Here is a 7118-nt window from a genome sequence, read left to right as displayed (position 1 = left end):
AACTGTGATCCCAGGACTTTATCACAATCGTGTTAGTCTAGGAAATGCAAACATACCAGGCTGGGCACAGCTCTTCCAAATCTGCATGGTGCTGGGCTCTGTCTTCAGCCTGCCTGCATCCATAGCCCTGCCTCTCTGTCCTTACTAGAATGCATTTCATTCTGTTTTTATTTTTAGTGCAATTGTGTGAGCAAGACAATCCATTAAGCAAATAATAATAATAATAATAATAATAATAATAATGAAAAGAAATTGTTTAAAAAAGAAATGGAAAACAAAAACAGCCTACTTGGGAATAGAGATCTGAAGAGGGGGAGAAGAGTACAGTATAATCATAATGTCCACTTGCATAATGCCCACTTGCACCACATGACTCCCCACATATCAGAATTGCTTTGGAAGAACTTATCACACTCTCTCAGTAGTGGAAAAGCAGCAATATTGGGAGGCATTAAAGGATTTTATCCATCAACGAAAATGTATACTCCAGAAGTGGATGAACTACAGACCAGCTACTGGATAGACACAGCTTCATGTGATAAGGTATGGCCACAGATGCTACTATCTTGTTCTAATTCCACTTTTTTGAGCCTTGTGTGATAAAATTCCTAGTTTGGACTGGGCTTTTACCTAAGTGGGCTTGAAGTGTTTATTGCTCTGTGATGATTTCCCTCCTCTATTCTGCCTCTGACATTAAAAGAGGGGTGGGACCCATATTCCATGAATTCTTAAATAGTCATTTATCTGGCCCATGGAATCAAAGCATGGTGGAGAAAATGTAGTCAGCAGTAGCTGTAAATTGTCTGGAAGTCATAAATTAAAATTAAAGAGTTCAAATATGATATAAAATCATTTAATCTGGATGATTTATGCTCATTCTCAGATGCAATTATTTACTAACGCTTCTGTTTATTGCTCTTTTGACTTTTTTAATTACTGCATTCCAAAAATTCAATTACAGAGCGTAGTATATATTTCAAGCAATAGTATTGTAAATAAAAGGGAACCAATTAATAATGTGCTTAGTCTAGCAGAGCTAAATCAAGTGTAGTACAAAATGCCTTGTTAAGTTGATCAAGGTTGGGGAAATAAAGAAGAAGATCCCATCTCACAGTAGTGCAGCTGGAAGAAAAGACAGTAAATTCATTATTGTGAATACGCATGCTGAGAGAAACTTTCCTCCTCTTCCTACCCCTCTAGATTGGCAGGCCTATGGAGAAATGAAATAGTGGGCCTGTGAATCAAATTCTGTAGTCTCCAGAATGGGAAGTAGAAAATAAAATAAAATAAAAGCCAAAATTCTATATCATGCTTGAGTAATGTAAATCTATGCTCACATAGTTTTAAAAAACTTTGTTTAAATTATAAATATATATTACATATATCCATGCTTATTGAAAACAAAATATTCTTCTCTTTACAAACTTCCATTTAGTTCATCATGCTATATAAGATATATCCTCTTCGTTAATTTTCCTCTATTGCAATCTTTATAACATATTCTTCAGTATAAAACTGATTTTATATTATACTCTCTGTATGACAGAAGAAAAATAAATAAAAATAAACACAAAAAATGAGAAACTTGCTACATCTCCTTTTTTTAAACTTTCCACTACAGTGGACCCTTGTTATAGGCTGGGGTTTGGTTCCAAGATCCCTTGTGGATAACAAAATCCATGGATGCTCAAGTCCCATTAAATATAATGACATAGCAAAACAGTGTTCTTTATAAAAAATGGAAAATCAAGGTTTGATATTTGAAATTTATACCTTTTTTGAACATTTCCAAACCATGGATGCTTGAATCCGTGTATAAAAAATCCGTGTATAAGAAGGGCTGACTGTAGTTTCTGTCTCTCGTTGATTGTGTTTGTTTCTTATCAAGATTTCCACATATTTATACAAATACACAAATACAGTACTGTATAGCTTTTATCTACCTTATGAAACATTGATAACTTCATATGTATCATGATAGCCATCAAATAGAGTTAGGAGTTTATCTCACTTGAAATTTGAACTGCAGTCCAAAGCAAATCCAAAGGGAAGGGGAAGCAGAGTCAATTCGAATCCAAGGCAATTCACGTGATTAATTATCTCACGTGAAGAGCGGAATTGCAGCCATTCCTGAGTCAAAGCGGAGCAAGTGCACATTGAATTACCACACCAGTACATACCATGCGGATTCCAAAATTCGAATTGGCACCCTTGCTCATGCTCAGTGGGGCTCTGAATGCATTGTGAACCTTTGCACTTCCAGGATGAAGAAGGGGGCCACTTCCTAATTCTAGTTTCACGTGAATGCTAGTCTCACATGAATGATTGCATCACATTTCTTCTTCCTTTCTATTTTATTCTATTTTTACTCTATTTACTCTACTTCAACAATTTAGCAATGCCTGCAACTCCCGCCATGTGTGGTCTCAAGTATACATATAGCCACATTCCAATGTGTCCTCCCTGTCATTCATCCTATCCATTCATGCAACATCCAAACGTGTCCTCAGTCTATCCATCCCTTCATGCAACATCTAAATCTGTCAGCCACATTCAAACGTGTCCTCAGTCTATCCATCCCTTCATGCAACATCCAAACCTGTCAGCCACATCCAAACGTGTCCTCGGTTCTTGAAGGAGTACTGGAAGCAAATGGAGCAAAATTGCAGCTCCGCATCATGGGAAATTTGTCACCTTGGAGGTTTGGGGGGAGGGTGTACCAGGACAGAAGCAAAGTTGCATTCCACACCAGACCAATTCGGACTGAAATCAAAGTGACCTTAAAAATAATTTTTGTGAATTCGCTTGTTACCAAATTCACCTACATCAGGCGTCACTTTGGATTGACTTTGGATCTGGCTCAGAACAAAACAAAACAAAACAAAACAAAACAAACAAGTTTCATTTATATACTGCTTCATACCGCCTAAGCAGTGTCTAAGCAGTTTACAACTGTAAGCTAATTTCCCCCCAGCAATCTGGGTACTTATTTTAGCGACCTCGGAAGGATGCAAGCCTGAGTCAAGCTTGAGCCCTTTCGCTGGTCTTGAACTTGCAACCTTATGGTTTTGAGTGAGTGGCTGCAGTACAGGCATTTAACCACTGCGCCAGCAAGGCTCCCCATAGAAAGCAATCATGTGTGATAATCTGTCATGTTTTAACATGAATTTGCATGGTTGGACCAGGAGTGACTTCGGATTGGAGCTGCAAAACCCATCATGTGATTTCGCCCTTAGAGAAGGCCTCTTTTTTACCACAGATTTCTTTTCAACGTTCAGTGATTGGTAACAAATCCTTCTCCACTTTATTCATTTATTTATTATTCACCATAAATAGATACTCTCATTTCTCTTCAGACTGAATAAATCTTTTGCCTTTTAAATTCACATAGTTGAGCAGTAGATGTGCTAAACCATCCTTCTGCTGAATACTGATACTGTGAAATCAGTGGCATGTATGTGAATGAGCTTGCTGTTTTTGCAATCCTTATGAATGAAGTGGTACATTAACTGAAATCACAAACGAGTAGTTACATGCCATACAAGTGCAATGCCTGTACTTGCAGACCTTTGCTTACACTCCCGTAAACTGATTATGGGCCTTATGCCATGTCAGAAAGGTAAAAACACATGGATAATTGCATATGTGTGAAACAGTAATAGGATAACAAAATATAAAGAAAAATAAGAAATAAATAATAATTTAATTAAACAACTGTTCAAGGTGGTTTAGCTGTAACTAATTTTTCTTTGATGTAGATAGTGGACCATGTTACTTTTGAAAGACCCTTTTGGACCAGAATCTATTCACTAGATTCACTAGAACCCCAGGCCTATTGGTGCATGACAAAAGTGGTTGCACTTTTTCAAGAATTGTGTTCTGGAGGCAATAAATCCAGGAAATCAATTCAATGATTCTTCAATTGACATTCTGCACTTCTTTGCTCTCATCCATGGAAAATATTAGTCATTCATTCAATGCCATACACATGCATAAGTTCCCCTTACATATGAAATTGTACTTGTTTGGCTATTGTTCAATAGACATATTCAGTTCATGGTTGCAGAAGTGAACTCCATAAGTATAACTACTTTCTATGCAATTGCTAATGGTATGTAACTATTGACCCATGCCTTAAACAAACCAATTGATTCCCTGGGAGTATGGAAACAGCCATTGTACATTTATCATTTCAGAAAAGGAAAATAAGTAGGCACATTGGCAGATACATAATTGGTTTCATAGTGTCAATAATCACTAGAAGGGTTGTGTAATATAATCACTGAGTAACAGTGTAAGTGCAGAGCCACACTGCATGAGTACAGGATCACAGCCATCACAAGCTCACTTTGAACAGTCTGGATGTTATCACATGGGAGGCTTCCAGTGAGTAAATCACCATTAAATTGTTAGAAATCGTAAAAGAAGTGTCATCAGGGTTCACACACCCCACACACTTCTCTGGTGAGTAAATCATCATGGAGGTGTCAGGGCTCGCTTCTCCAGTCAGTAAATAGTCATGGAGCTGCCATTTGGCAATAACAGAAGGTCCCTTTATTACCAAATGGTGGCTCCAAGGATGACTTACTGATGGAAGATGGGAGCCCCTATGCCTCCATGATGATTTACTTACGGCAGAAGCATGCGGGGGTGTGAACCCCAATCATGCTTCTTTTATGATTTCTAACAATTTCATGGTAATTTATTCACAGGAAGCCTCCTATGTGATAAAGTCCTCTGTCTCCTCATTCCATACTTCTTTCATGACACTATTGCCTGTGCTCTTTTACCTCCTGTTACTATTGTCTATGCCGGCATAGTTCAACCAGAGTTGGGCTATAAATGACAAAATGCTGAAGTCCTGTTGAAGTGCATAGAACTCTGTAAAATCTTGCCAGAGTATGATTCATTATTTAATTCATTCTTTCAAGAAGGATTGGGCCATTCAGTTCTTTTATGGGCCAAGACCCTTCAGAATTTTCAGGTAATAAATAGTTGGATTCCATTATTCCTAGGATGGCATTAGAGATGAGACTGATTCTCCCTCTTGCAGACCACCCTTGATGTCTCTTCCAAAAATTAGCCAACCTGCTGAGGAACCACCTCCTCTAAAAGAGATTTCTTCTCGTACACAAGTTTATACAGCTTACTTATATCCCTTCATCCGGGAATTTGTAAATCTATCCACTTGGTGTCTAGCTGTTTTTAGGTTTTGCATATGTTGTGGCACAAAATGCAGTGATTTGTGAATACATGCTCTGCTTGTAAAGATTCCAGAGTTTTAAAAGCAGTAAGTTAAACATAAAAAAGAACACCCAACCAGGAAGACAGAAATAGATCTTGAAATTTTCTCTTTTCCTTAAGTAAAAAAAGGTGTGTGTGTGTGTGTGTGTGTGTGTGTGTGTGTGTGTGTGTAAGAGAGAGGGGGTGTGTGGGTGAGGGAGAGGGAGGGAGGAATAAACTTATAAACTGAAATTGATTCTTGTAAAACCTTCATAAAAAATAAATGTAAGCATTTAGAAACATCTGTTGCAAAGAGTGAGATTTCTTTGAATGAACAAATGTAGCTTAAAAAGAAATGTGAGAATGCTTACATCCTTTAATGAACATGAGAAACTCCAGAAACTTTCCCAAGCATGTATGTGTCCTGGTGAGATTGTCCATACTGTCAGGTATTGATTTCTAGGGTTTTTAAAAATTGCATTTCATTATTTGCAATGCATATGCAGTTTCAATTCACCAAGTAAGACAGAACAGTAAGATTAAAATACACATAATGGAGGAGGTTATGCTTCTGAATCATCTTCACATATAAAGTAGGAACTTTTAGTTTAACATCAAAAAGGGTGCATGGCCTAGGGAGGAGCTGAATGCTTTTGACCTTAACCCTAAATTCTGTTCCTGGATTTAGACTGAAATAAGCTATCCAAGGGTGCTGCCACACCACAGAAATAAAGCAGTTTGACACCACTTTAACTGCAGTGATTCAAAGTTATAGATTTCTGGGATTTGTAGCTCTCTGACAGGGAAGGTTAAATATCTCATAAAGCTACAAATCCCAGAATTCCATAGCATTGAGGCATGTCAGGTAAAGTGCTGTCGAACTACTTTACATCTGAGGTGTGGCAGCAGCAGCTCAGGATAGTTACTTTTATTCCCCAAATTGGTTCAGAATTTTGACTAGTTCCTGTAACCTCCACTCCACTGATATGGGAACCATCAGGTGCCTTTGTCACTTTCCTTACTACATAATGCTGGATAGATATCTCTCATTTCATGCGCTATCCTCTTGCACAGCTGACCAAAGACTCTTTCTTCCTTGAGTACCAAATGGAAGTCTGCTCCCTCTCCCCAAAATCTGAGGAACTAAGGCCCCATTCCTACTGGCCCAGTTAACGTGGGTGGAACTGGGTAGATCCGGATGCCCCTCCCCCGAATCTCTCCGTTAGCAAGTGCCCACTACCGACTGAGGGGCATTTTAACCCGAATGCCTTATCGGGTTTAACTTGAGGGTGCCTGCTGTCAATCAAGCAATCGTCATAGGTGACGTTTGCAGGGGCATCGGAAGTGTCCTCCCCCCTCCTTTTTTTTTAAAGAGCCATGCACAAGATGCCCCAAAGTGCGCACCTTTTGTCAAATAAACCTCTTTGTGTGTGTGTGGGGGGGTGTGCAGGTTATGATCTCCCTCTGGCCCCATTTTCAACCCCAAAATGCAAGTTAATGCATCCAGTATCCCCCATTCCTTGCCACCCCAGAATGCCTCATACACAGGTAATAATAATAATAATATCAATAATATTAATTCCTCACCTCGGAATGCCAGAAAAGGATGCTTTTTTTTTTTTGCTCTCTCTAGGCTACCCCTGAATTCCTAGCAAAAGCTGTATCAATTTGTCAATTTACATAATTGGAAAGAGAAGCATTACATTCAATTGGTAACATTCATCCAGCCGTCATTCCAAAGGAAATAATAGCCTGCCCTAGCAAAAGCTGTATCAATTTGCCAAGTTGCAACATTACATTCGGTTTGTAACATTCATTCGCAATCCAGCTGTCATTCCAAAGGAAAGACTATGTGCATAGAATAGACAGAGAAAAATAATTTTAAAAGAATACAC

This window comes from Sceloporus undulatus, chromosome 2 (assembly GCF_019175285.1).
Source record: "Sceloporus undulatus isolate JIND9_A2432 ecotype Alabama chromosome 2, SceUnd_v1.1, whole genome shotgun sequence".
NCBI classification, from domain to species: domain Eukaryota; kingdom Metazoa; phylum Chordata; class Lepidosauria; order Squamata; family Phrynosomatidae; genus Sceloporus; species Sceloporus undulatus.
This window is presented reverse-complemented; position numbering follows the sequence as displayed.